The sequence below is a fragment of the Microcebus murinus genome, chromosome 16, assembly GCF_040939455.1.
Source record: "Microcebus murinus isolate Inina chromosome 16, M.murinus_Inina_mat1.0, whole genome shotgun sequence".
Classification (NCBI taxonomy): domain Eukaryota; kingdom Metazoa; phylum Chordata; class Mammalia; order Primates; family Cheirogaleidae; genus Microcebus; species Microcebus murinus.
This window is the reverse complement of record NC_134119.1, coordinates 51,839,849-51,852,144: the sequence shown is the minus strand read 5'-3', so window position 1 is coordinate 51,852,144 and position 12,296 is coordinate 51,839,849. Positions and strand designations below refer to the sequence as shown.

Genomic DNA, 12,296 nt, shown 5'->3' with positions numbered 1-12,296 from the left:
TCATGGGTGACAGACTTTGCAGGGGCTGCCACATCCATGTTCCCCTCAGGCTTAGCACTTCAATAATGTGTACAACACCCATTATTATCGGCATTCTGAATGACAGTCAAGTGCCTTGGCACAACCGAGACAGTTGCTGGTGGCCTTTTCATTTACTTTATATTTTTTATCTGAGACCCTTCCTATACAGGTCTGCACTTATAACCTCCCTATCTCCCTCCCCCTCACAGAATCACCCCTGACTCCTCCCCACACCTGTGATCCTACAAATGAGCACCGCTCACATCCCACCTCTCAGCCACAGTGTCCCTGATCACTCCATCTCCAATGCCACACACTTCACTCGCTCTACCCGCATCCTTCGCTGCTCCTTAGAATGCTCAGACTTTGCCATCACATGAACCTAGATTCAAATCCCATTTTATCCTTCCTAGTTGGGTGGCCCTGGGTAAGTGAGTAATTCCCCCAAATTATCTCATCCTTAAAACCAGATGATTACTATGTATCTCAGCATTGTAATGAGAATTAAATGAGCTAGAATGCATACAGAGCCAAGCATGTCATCAATGGTAGCTATTACCATTATTACTAGCATATGTTCATCTTATTGCAATAGAACTTCGCTTTAAGGCTTGGGACACCTGAATGCAAAAATGAACACTACCCACATACTGTTTATCTTCTAAAACTATGAAGTCCTTGAATACCCTGCCCCCTAATAAGAAAAGTTATGAAAAGTTTGTGCAATTCTATGTAAATACATTTGAAACTGGGTGAAATAGATAATTTCATAAAACATATACAATTTACCAAATTTCTGCAGATGAAACAGAGTAATCTGTCAAAGAATTACCCTCACACAAAAAAAGCACCAGACCCAGATAGTTTTACAGGGAAATTCTACCAAATCTCAAACACTAAGGCTACTCTATATAATTATTCCAGAGAATAAAAATATACAGAAATAGCCAAATTCTTTCTTGTTTTGAAGTACACAAGTGATGTGTAAAACTGATAGAGATAGCACAAAAAACAAAACCAAAGACCACTTTTATCACTGCAAAAATCCTTAATAAAATTTTAGCAAATAAAAACCAATGTAATACACTAATATCACACCATTACCAAACAAGATTTATTCCAGGAATGTAAGGGTGATTCAACATTAGAAAATCTAATATGCCGGGTGTGGTGGCTCGTGCTTATAACTCTAGCACTCTAGGAGGCCGAAGCAGGAGGATCCCTCGAACTCAAGAGTTAGAGACCAGCCTGAGGAAGAGTGAGACCCCGTCTCTACTAAAAATAGAAAAGATTAGCTGGGCATGGTGTCACATGCCTGTAGTCCCAGTTACTTGGGAGGCTGAGGCAGTAGGATTGCTTGAGCCCAGGAGTTTGAGTTTGCTATGAGGTAGGCTGATGCCACGGCACTTTAGCCAGGGCAACAGAACCAGACTCTGTCTCAAAAAAAGAAAAGAAAAGAAAACCTACTAATAAATTCACCATTAATATATCTAACGAGAAGATAAGGTAATTTCCTCCACAGATCATGAAAAGGCCTTCAACAAAATTCAGTAGCATTCCTGACTTTTTAGTAAGTCAATAAAATTGGAATTGATAGGTACTTAACATGTACTAAGATTAAAAACACACACAAAATGGCATTTTATTTAATAAGGAAACACTTCAAGGATTCCCGGTAAGGTCTGAACCAAAATAAGAAGGCCTATTTCCTCTACTACCTTTAACATCATATTGGAAGTATCAACCAACACAATTAGAAAAGAGAAAGCAATTAGAAACTTAACAATAAAAAAAAATTATTTCTATTTGTAGCTGATGTGAAAGTATACCTGGAAAACCCAATAGAATCAACAATAAAACTAAAAGAAATAATAAGAATTTTAGTAAAGCAGCAGTAGACATGAAAACTATAGCCTTTTGCATGTTTATTTTATACCAAACAATAAACCACTAGAAGATGTAACAGAAGACAAGATCCCATTAATAAAACAATAAAAAAGTAAATTACTTTAAATAATTAAGCAAGTAATATGCAAAACTTACAGAAGGAAAACTAAAACACTCCTGAAAGACAAAGAAGGCTGAACAAATGGCAAGGTGTCCCCTTTGCCTTTGGATAAAATGATTTACATCAAAAGACATCAATTTTCCCCAAGTTAACAAATACATTTAAAGAAATTCCAATAAATATACCAATAAATTTTATTTTATTTCTGGAACTAAACAAATTGATTCTAAGGTTCATATGGAAAAATAAGAATTCAGGGATGTCTAAGAACAGTGAAGAAAGACTAGCCCTGTCATCTATTTGCAAATAATATAAAGGTTCTAGCCTTAAAGTAATTTTATATTGGCACATAAACACCCTGTCAGATCAATAGAACAGACTACAAGGTCCAGGAATGAACTCAAATACACATGGAAATACAACATATGGTAAAGGCAGTGTCTCGAATGAATAAAAAGATGGTCTTCTTAATAACTGAGGTTAGGACAACTGATAACTTGGGGAAAAAAAGATGAAATTGAATAGTTACCTTACCTACACCAGAAAAAACTCCAAAGATATTTGAAAATCTAAATATAAGGGTAAAGCTACTCACATTCTATAAGAAATAAGTAGATGAATCCCTTTATAACCTGGGCATGAAAAAAGATTTTCTAAAATGACTCAAAATCAGATGTAAAAAGGAAAGATTGATCAATGAGACTGCATAAAAATAAAGTACAAGCTCCTGGAGTATAAGGAATAAGAACTACAGACAAATGCCCTCCACCCCTGTCTAACGTGGAACTTGTACATGCAGGGCATCCCCCAGACTTCTGGCCTGCCAGGCAACTGCTGCTTATGCTGACTGGGGCTGGGTGATGGTTAGACCTTTCTCGAACAAAGGCAAGACACTAGAGAATTGGTTCCATAAGAGCCCATCTCATCCCTTTCACTTGGGTCTACTTTGCTGGATCAGAGGCTCCAGAGAAGAAACAGTTTCTGGACCGTGGCTGGGCCTCAAGGCCTACCTGCTTTTCAGTGAACTGCCCTCATTCCCTCTGTTCTTCTTATCAATGACTTCTCTGGACCTTATATCAGGATCCTAACTAACTTAGCCCCTGCTTATTTTTCCAGACTCATCTCTTTCCACACCTGCTTGTGCTTCCTACTTGAGCTCTACAGAACAACTCAGTTCCCCTCACATACCATGCATGCCCAAGGCCCTGGCCTTTCCACACGCTGCTGCTGCTCTCTGCCTGGTATGCGCAGCCTGTGCAGCTCTGTCTCGGCCCTGACGCACACACCACCACACCCACTTCTACGTGGCAACCCTCACGGACGCACTCTGCGAGAGTCAGCCGGGTCATCACCACCTCTGGTGACACTGTAATGGAGGACTGATTTGTCCGTTTCCTCCACTGTCTGTCTGAGGACAAGTACCGTTTGATCCCTCTCTACTTGGAATGTCCAGTGCAACACCTGACGTGGAAGCAAGAACATAACACTCGATATATGTTTGGTGAATTAATCCACTTTTATGTTTCTAGTGCTACGTAATAGTCAAAATCCCTGAGATTTACTTTAAAGAGAAAACTGCAGAGAAAAATACCATGTGTTGTACCCTCAGAGTTACTATGTCTTTTGTAATATTCTTAGAACTTATACACAAAAAGTGACTAAAGACTAATCCTGACAAGGACATTTTCTCAGGCAAGTTAATCACCACCTGGGGAGGGCCCTCCTCTGTATGAGAACACGTTCCTAAGGGATCCAGCACTTGGGTGGCACTGAAGCACAGTAGCCAACACCCGAGCAAGGCACTTGCATATTTTCCCTTATAGGGTTACAGCTCAGACTCTTCTTGCAGACTCTTCCAAATATTTCCACAGGCCTCTGCAGATAATCTAAATGGGCTGCTCAAAGGTTGATCTAAGAAATCTCAGAAAAAGCAACATAGCTTTAGGCACTGTCTGGTTGGAAAGTTTCCCTCAGCTGGACTTCATCTGAAATTCTTTAAAAATTGAGATGACCATTACTTGAAGGACTGGATGACTTTGAACACAAGTCACTAAACTTCTTTGATTTTCAGTTCCCTAATCTATAATGTGGGAATCAAAATAGTTATGTGCTTAGTTAAGACTGCTGTGAGGATCCAAGAACTGCTATGAATAAAAGCCTGTGACTTAGGGACGCTCAATCGACACCAGCTTAAATTGAATGTGAAAGGAAAAATCAAATAAGGTCTGTGTTGAACACTCTCCAGTGTCTGGACAGACTCTGACCACCACTGCTCAGTTTCAGCACTGACTCGAAAGCTGAATCTTTAAAAGATTTAACAATATCGCAAAAAAAAAAAGTTTGTGGCCTGAGAATCTTCCTTTCTGAATTATATAGAGCCAGCAAGGAGTCCCTAAAGGAATTGGTGTAAAAATCCACAGAACACATTCTTTCAGGAAATGATTACGGTTCTTATAAGTCATATTAATTCATGGGTGGATGATGCAAGCCCTAATAGAAAATAGCCTTCTATTGCTTTGTAGGAAAAAAAAAGCAGTACGCAGATCTGGACTTTTGTAAAATCTTAATTTTATATGTACCCTGATAACACTGCAGGAATCAGATTTCCTGATTCCTAGGTTGGGAGGAGATTACTAATCTAAATGAAGCTGGTCACTAACGAATGTTTTAAATACGATACTAAAGAACAGTATTTCCATTCTATTTACATCAGGTCAATTTAATTCAATTAGGTGTTAAACACTATGTTCAAGACATACTCAAATTTTAAAGACAAAAGACATACAGTCCCTGACATTCAGGGGTTCCTAATCTCAAGAAGCAGACACACATCTGGACTCACAGAACAATTATTCTAGGAAAGGAAGAGTCACAAAACATTTTTTTAAAAGTGGCATTGATGGATCTTTTCTTGAAAACATAATTCCAAAAGCAGCATTCAAGATGAACCCGTGCAGTGAGAAGCTGGAGCAGGAAAGGGAGCAACCGTCTAGAGAAGACAAAAGAATGACAGTAACAGGAGGATGGAAAAGGGAAATGCAAATTCATGCTCTTTATTGTAAGATATTTTGAACATTTATTAAAGACAACAATAAACTCATTGCACAAATATTTGGACATCTAAGTGTGAGGTACACAACGATAAGCAAAACAAACACGATCCCTTATGTTCTAGTTAGAGAGACAAACAAATAGTACACAAGTAAAAAAAACAGTCAGAAATTATGATGGGTACTACAGAAAAAAGACAACTAGCCAGCAATTTGATGTCAAATTTTCAAAACCTCTGATTTTTTACTCTTACAAATCAATTAAGTTAATAGAAATTAGAACAAAATCACCTATGTAATGTTGCAAACTCTATTCAAAACGGAAGTAAAATCAATTGAAGCAAAAATAGGATAATGATGTAACCATCATTTGCAATGAGAATTTATGAGGCTTTAAATCATTTTTATATTTCTATTTTAAGGATAAGCACTACCGGCACTGCAAACTTACTCAGAATAGTCACGTATGTACATAAACTTATGGAGCAACACATGATTTTAGTATTTTCTTAGATACAAAGTAACATTTTGTCATTCTTTGGTTCAACTACTACTACTATAGTTCATTTAATTGTCCGACTACTTATTTTCACTCCATAAAGAACAATTATTAATTTCAATAATGCTTTGCTTTGACACAAAAATCTGGATTTTCAAAAATGAAACTATAATCATTTGTTTTAGAAAAGTTATTTACTATGCAGAAAGGATTTTAAATCCGCCAAATCACCAAATCTGGTAACTGCTGTTTCCTCCCCAGTGATGCTCCTCACTCCTTCTATTATAAATAGCATAGTGACCAGTTTCCATCTGTCCAGAATGTGTGGCTAGAAAGCTACTCACCAATATATCCTGAACTCTGCCTCTTACCAAGATCCAGAATAAGAGAGGGACATGTGTAAATAGGCAACAGACATTAACAGGACATGAGGGAATATTATGAATAATTATATGCCCACAAATTAAACAATTTAGAGACTAGAAGAAACAGACAATCTGTATAGATGTACATTTAAGAAAATGCCAGGCACAGATAGCTTCACTAGTGAATTTTATCAAACATTTCAGGGATTAGCCAATTCTCCATAAATCTTACAGAAAATTAAACAGTAGGGCCAACAAATAACTTAGGAAAAGAGATTACACAGAATTAAAACAAGCCAATAGACCTCATGAACATAGACACAAAAATTATTAACAACATTTTTAGCAAATTAAACAATATACAAAAAGGATAACACATTAAGACCAAATGGGAATTCACTGGAATTCAGGGTTGGTTTAATATTAGAAAATCAGGCCGGGCGCGGTGGCTCACGCCTGTAATCCTAGCACTCTAGGAGGCCGAGGTGGGCGGATTGCTCGAAGTTGGGAGTTCGAAACCATCCTGAGCGAGACCCCGTCTCTACTAAAAATAGAAAGAAATTAATTGACCAACTAAAAAAAATATATATACAAAAAATTAGCCGGGCATGGTGGTGCATGCCTGTAGTCCCAGCTACTTGGGAGGCTGAGGCAGGAGGATCGCTTGAGCCCAGGAGTTTGAGGTTGCTGTGAGCTAGGCTGACACCACGGCACTCACTCTAGCCAGGGCAACAAAAGTGAGACTCTGTCTCAAAAGAAAAAAAAAAAAAGAAAATCAATAAGTATAATTTACCATATTAACAGACTACAAAAGAAAAATTATATGATCATTTCAATAGAAGTAGAAAAGTTTTTGATAAAGTCCAACATCGATTCATGGTTGGAAAAAAAAACTTTTAAGAAAATGAGGAATGTCTGTAAGCTAATAAAAGTCATCTGCAAAGAACCTACAGTTTTTCATACTCTATCATACTTTATATGAATGTTTTCACCCTAGGATTGAGAATAATACCATGTCTGCTCTGCTCTCACCACACAAAGTCAATACAAAAAATCAAGAGTGTTTCTACATACTTACAGAGAACAATAAGAAACTGAAGTTTAAAATACTATTTATAACAGTGTTACCAGCATCCAACTGGAGGTTTTTCCAAGTTCTTGGTTCAGCAAGGAAAAGAATTTCAGGACACACCATGTAAGCCAAGCAAGTGAAAGCTTTATTGAAAGTGAAAACGCACTCTCAGAGAAGAGAGACCAGCTGCACTGGGAGGATATGGTTTTAGATCTTTTGTAATCTTGGAGAGGCCATGAGATTTGCTTTTGCTAAGAATTTGGGTAGTAATTCCTAGAATTGGGCTCCCTTTCATTTTCACACTCTACATGGTTGTCTCGGAACTATCATGGTGATTTCAAGAGCAGAAAAATTTTAAAACCACAATGTATATGATATTGTATTAATAATTATCCAAAGTTCATGTAAGATGGCAGAGAAAGCTGGACAAGACAATCGAAGCTGGTTCTTGGCTGCAGTTGTCAGTCCCTCTAGTTAGCTTTTGCTTAAGAGTTGTTTATTTTAACACTTGCACCTGATCTCCGAGCCCCTGCATCTGGTCTCATCCCTGTCTCCTAGTCTCTTGTTCTAACAATAGCATAAAAAAATATGAACTACTTCAGGATAAATTTGACAAAACATGAGCAAGACTCGCACACTGAAAACCACACAACACTGTTGAGAGAAATCTGAAATGACCTAAATAAATGGAGAGAAAGCCTCTGTTTATGGATCAGAAGAATCAATACTCTTAAGATAGTAATATACAAATTCAACATAATCCCAACCAAAATCCCGGCAGACATTTTTATAGACATTGACAGGATGATTCTAAAATTTATATGGAAATGCAAAGAATCTAGGACAGCCAAAACAACTTAAAAAAAGAAAAAAGTTAAAAGACTTGTATTACCTGTTTTCAAAAATTATTGCAAGCCAATGTTAATAATGACAGTGTGGTATTGACACAAAGCTAGATGTTGGAATAGAATATAGAGTCTGGGAATAGACCAGCCACCCATTTCTGTAAATAAAGTTTTATTAAAACACAGGCATGCTCACTTGTTTAAATATTATCCATGGCTGCTTCAAAAGTATAATAGCAGAGTTGAGAAATTACAAAAGAAATCTATGGCCTACGAACCTAAAATATTTATAATCTACCTTTAAGAAAAAGTCTTCCAGTCCATAGAATGGATTCATACACATATGGTTGTTGAATTAACAGAGGAGCCAAAGTAGTTCAATGGGAAAGGACAGGTAACCTTTTCAAAAAATGGTGCTAGAACTACTGAATAAAAATATACATTTGTTTTTAAAAAGGAAACTCAGCCCTTACCTCACTCTATACAAAAATTAACTGGAATTGGATCACAGAGCTAGATGAAAAGCTATAACTATAAAACTGACTTTGGATTCAGTAAAGATTTCTTAAGTAAGATACTAAAAGCAGAAATATGAAAGGAAAACTTCAACAAATTAAACCATCACAATTAAAAACATTTGCTCTTCAAAAGATGTTTTTCCAAAAACAAAACAGCAGCCATAGATTGGGAAAAAATATCTGCAAAACATATATCCAACAAACACTTGTATTCAGAACATATGTTTTCAGAAACTTCATTCACATCAATATTAAGACAAATAACTCAATTTTTTATATGGGCATAAAATCTGAACAGACACTTCACCTAAAAAGATATATGAGTGACAGATAAGTACATGAAAAGATGCTCACCATCATTTGTTAGCAAATTAAAACTACAATGAGATGTCACTATATACCCATTAAATAGCTAACATTAAAAAAAGTGACCATCCGTAACACGTGTTGGCTAGGATATAAAGGAACTAGTACTCTGATACACTACTGGTAGAAATTTAAAATGATACAACTACTTTGGAGAACAGTTTGACCATTTCTTAAGGAGTTAAACTTACCTCATCATAGGACACCACAATTCCACTGCTAGGTATTTATCCTTGCATTCTCAACAGGATGATACCTCCCAAGCAGAAAGAAAATTGGTTTTGGGGATCAAAAACCATCTTACTGTTTCTCTGTATAAAGCAGAGGTAAACATACAGTAGCAAATATACAGTATATCTGTTGTATTAAAATTTCATGGGGGGGTTAAGAAAATAATATCTAAACAGGCTTCTTGTGGGTAACAATGAAAAAAAATTTTATTACTTAAAAAAAAAAAAACAGGCTGAGCCAGACAAAAAGACTATGGATATCGTATATTCCACTTACACTAAGTTCTAGAAAGTACAAACTAATCTACAGTGAGAGAATGCTGATCTGTGGCTGCCTGCGGACAAAGGGGGAGGAGACAGGTGCAGGAAGTGGGGACTGTGGCGTGAATGGACATGTTCCTGTCTTAGCTGGGTGGTGCTGGAGGTGTGCATACATGTTAAAACACATCAATTTTGCTCTTTAAATATGTGAAGTATACTGTACATCAATTACATCTCAATGAAGCTGGTTTTTGTTTTGTTTTTTTTTTAAAGGCCCCTAAGGGCTCTTCCAGAACAAACATTCAATTTCACAAAAATGTATCTATATCAACTCCTTCTAAGTTAAAAATAATTATCATCTGTGCCCCCCCCCCAACACACACACACAGTGTGAGTACCAGGCACTTGCTATGTAGCAAAGGGGCAGTGGCTACAATGTGAGCAGCCCTGTTCTGAGCTTATTTTGAAGAGGCATGTTCCCTTTGAAATTAGGATCTCTAAGAGTTGGGGCTACAACCTGCATACTCTGAAATCCCCAGCATTACATCACATGCAGAAACTTCAATGCCGCAGCTCCAGGCCCTAACTCATCTTACCTGATTGTTGTCCTACTGACAACAGTCTCCCAATTGGCTTCTCTATCTCTGTCTATGACAGCCTTCCAGATCACACTCCACACACTACCCCTGGATTATTTATTCACCTAACAAACTTTTATCAAGTTCTACATAAAGACCTATAGAAAATAATGGACATAAATTTTTTAAAGAGTCCTCCTAATCTACGGGGAGAAACAGATACAAATGTAGTTATAACTAGGGTAACCATAGGTCCTGGATTTGCCCAGGACAATCCTGGTTTCACCTGTTATTCCAGCATAATTTCTAAAAGAGTCCCCTTTTACTCTTAAAATTTTCCTATTTCAAGACACAAAATTATGTGGCCATATATTCCCAGAAGTATGAGAGCAAGGAATGGCCCTGCCTGCATTCCATTCCTTGTCTTGCTCAAACCCCACTTCACCTCTGAGGTCCTCTGTCCTTAAGAATAGCTCTGCATTCCCCAGAGACAAATGTTGGATACCAAGTGTCCAACAACAGGTATATGGGTAAACAAAATGTGGTGTACACATGGTGAAATAGCATTCAGCCTTAAAAAGGAAGAACATTCTGACACATACCATAACACAGATGACCTTGAAGACATTATGCTAAGTGAAATAATCCAGTCCCAAAAGGCCAAATCCTGTGTGATCCCACTCATGAGGTCCCTAGAGCAGTCAAAATCATATGGACAGAAAGCAGAATGGTGGTGCCTAGGGCTGGTGCCAGGGGCAGGGGGAATTAGTGTTTCACTGGAACACAGCTTCAGTTTGGGAAAATGAAAGAATTCTAGAGATGGATGGTAGTGATGGCTACAGAACAATGAGAATGTACTTAATGCTACTGAACTATACACTTAAGATGGTTAAAATGGTAAATATTTTCTTACATATTTACCACAATTTTAAAAAATAAAATAAATGCCCAAAAAAAATGGCTGTTTCCTCCAGCTCATAAACACATAAGGATTACCAAGCACCCATCTGGATAAGTTTTTAATTTTGTACAATAGCAAAAACCCTTGTCAATCAGGCTCCAATGTCCTTACAAACTCACCACCTTCCACGTTCCACCTCTTGTGGTTCAGTGCGGCCTAATCCAACACTGTTCACTATTTTCAGAACCTTCCTTATAGCTCCTGCCTCTGACCTCAGCTCATGCTTTCTGAGCTTCCCTTTGCCTTCTCCACCAGCCAGGGTTCCTCCAGGTACAACCAAATGTCACCTCCTCCTACATAGTCTTTCCAGCAAAGTCACTGCAGATTGAGTGCCCCTTATCTATTATCCAGCCCCTCATCTGTTCTTATAAAACAATAAGGTCCTCACTATCAAAGAACAATTAAAAAGTGAAAGAAGAAACAATAAGAAAACCTAGTACCACTTCTAATAGCATTAAAATATGTGAAATACATAAGGGTAAATTTAACAGAAAATGTGAAAGATTGACAAACTGACAAGTATGAGATGTTATTAAGAAAACAAAGACCTAAATAAAAAGACAGATATATATTCATAGATTGGAAGGGTTAAAAGTCTACACTGGTGAGATAATAATTCTCCCCTACATTCATCTATAGACTCAACACAATCATAGTCAAGATCCCAGAAGCTATTTTGGCAAAAGAAAAACAAAGAAAGAGAGGAGAGGAGAGGAGAGGAGAGGAGAGACCCATTCTAAAATATATGAAAATGAAAAGAACTAGAATAGCTAAACAATGTGGAGAAAAATGCGCAACATCGAAGAATTTATATTACTTCGTTTCAAGGCTTATAATAAAGCTATGATAATCAATATAGTATGGCATTGGTGTTAGGATAGATTAGTGAAATAGAACAAAGTCCCGAAATACACCTGGACATAAATGTACAATTAATTTTTGACAAAGATGCCAAGACAATTCAATGGGGAAAATAGGGGGTCTTTGGAACAAATGGTGCTGAACAAGTGGATATCAAAATAGAAAAAAACTAAACATTACCCCCTGTATCATACAATACACAAAAATTACCTTAAATAGATCAGACCTAAACATAAAGGATAAAACTATAAAACATCTAAAAGAAAACATAAGAGAAAATATTTATGACTTTAGTAGTAGGCCAAGATTTCTTAGGACACAAAAAGTACTAACATATAAGAAAAATAATAATAAATTGGACTTTTTAAAAGAAATCTTTAAGAAAATGAGAAGAAAATATTTGCAATACATTTGTCTGTCAATACACTTACAGCAGGATACACTGAATACAAAGAACAGAGACAACCTAATAACAAGTGGGCAAAGTAGTACAGGCACTTCACAAAAAAAGACATGAATAGCCAATAAGCACATTAAAAAGACGCTAATGTTATTAGTCACCAGGTTGATGCAAATTAAAATCACGATGAGATACCCTGATACATCCACCAGAATGACTAAAATGTCAATGATTGAACATATCAAGCCTTAGCAAAACTGT

General features: G+C 36.9%; 1 protein-coding gene across 5 annotated transcripts in view; it reads right to left on the bottom strand.

The window, feature by feature from the left end:
• AFAP1 (actin filament associated protein 1) overlaps window positions 1–12,296 on the bottom strand; it is a 190,026-nt gene that overhangs the window by 112,307 nt on the left and 65,423 nt on the right. The window contains exon 1 of one of the 5 annotated variants that reach the window (XM_012783477.3): window positions 8,936–11,215. The exons of the other annotated variants lie outside the window; for them this stretch is intronic. The gene's annotated coding sequence lies outside the window, so the exon portion shown is untranslated. Of the gene's footprint in view, window positions 1–8,935; window positions 11,216–12,296 lie in introns of those variants that run through there. 5 annotated transcript variants of the gene reach the window in all.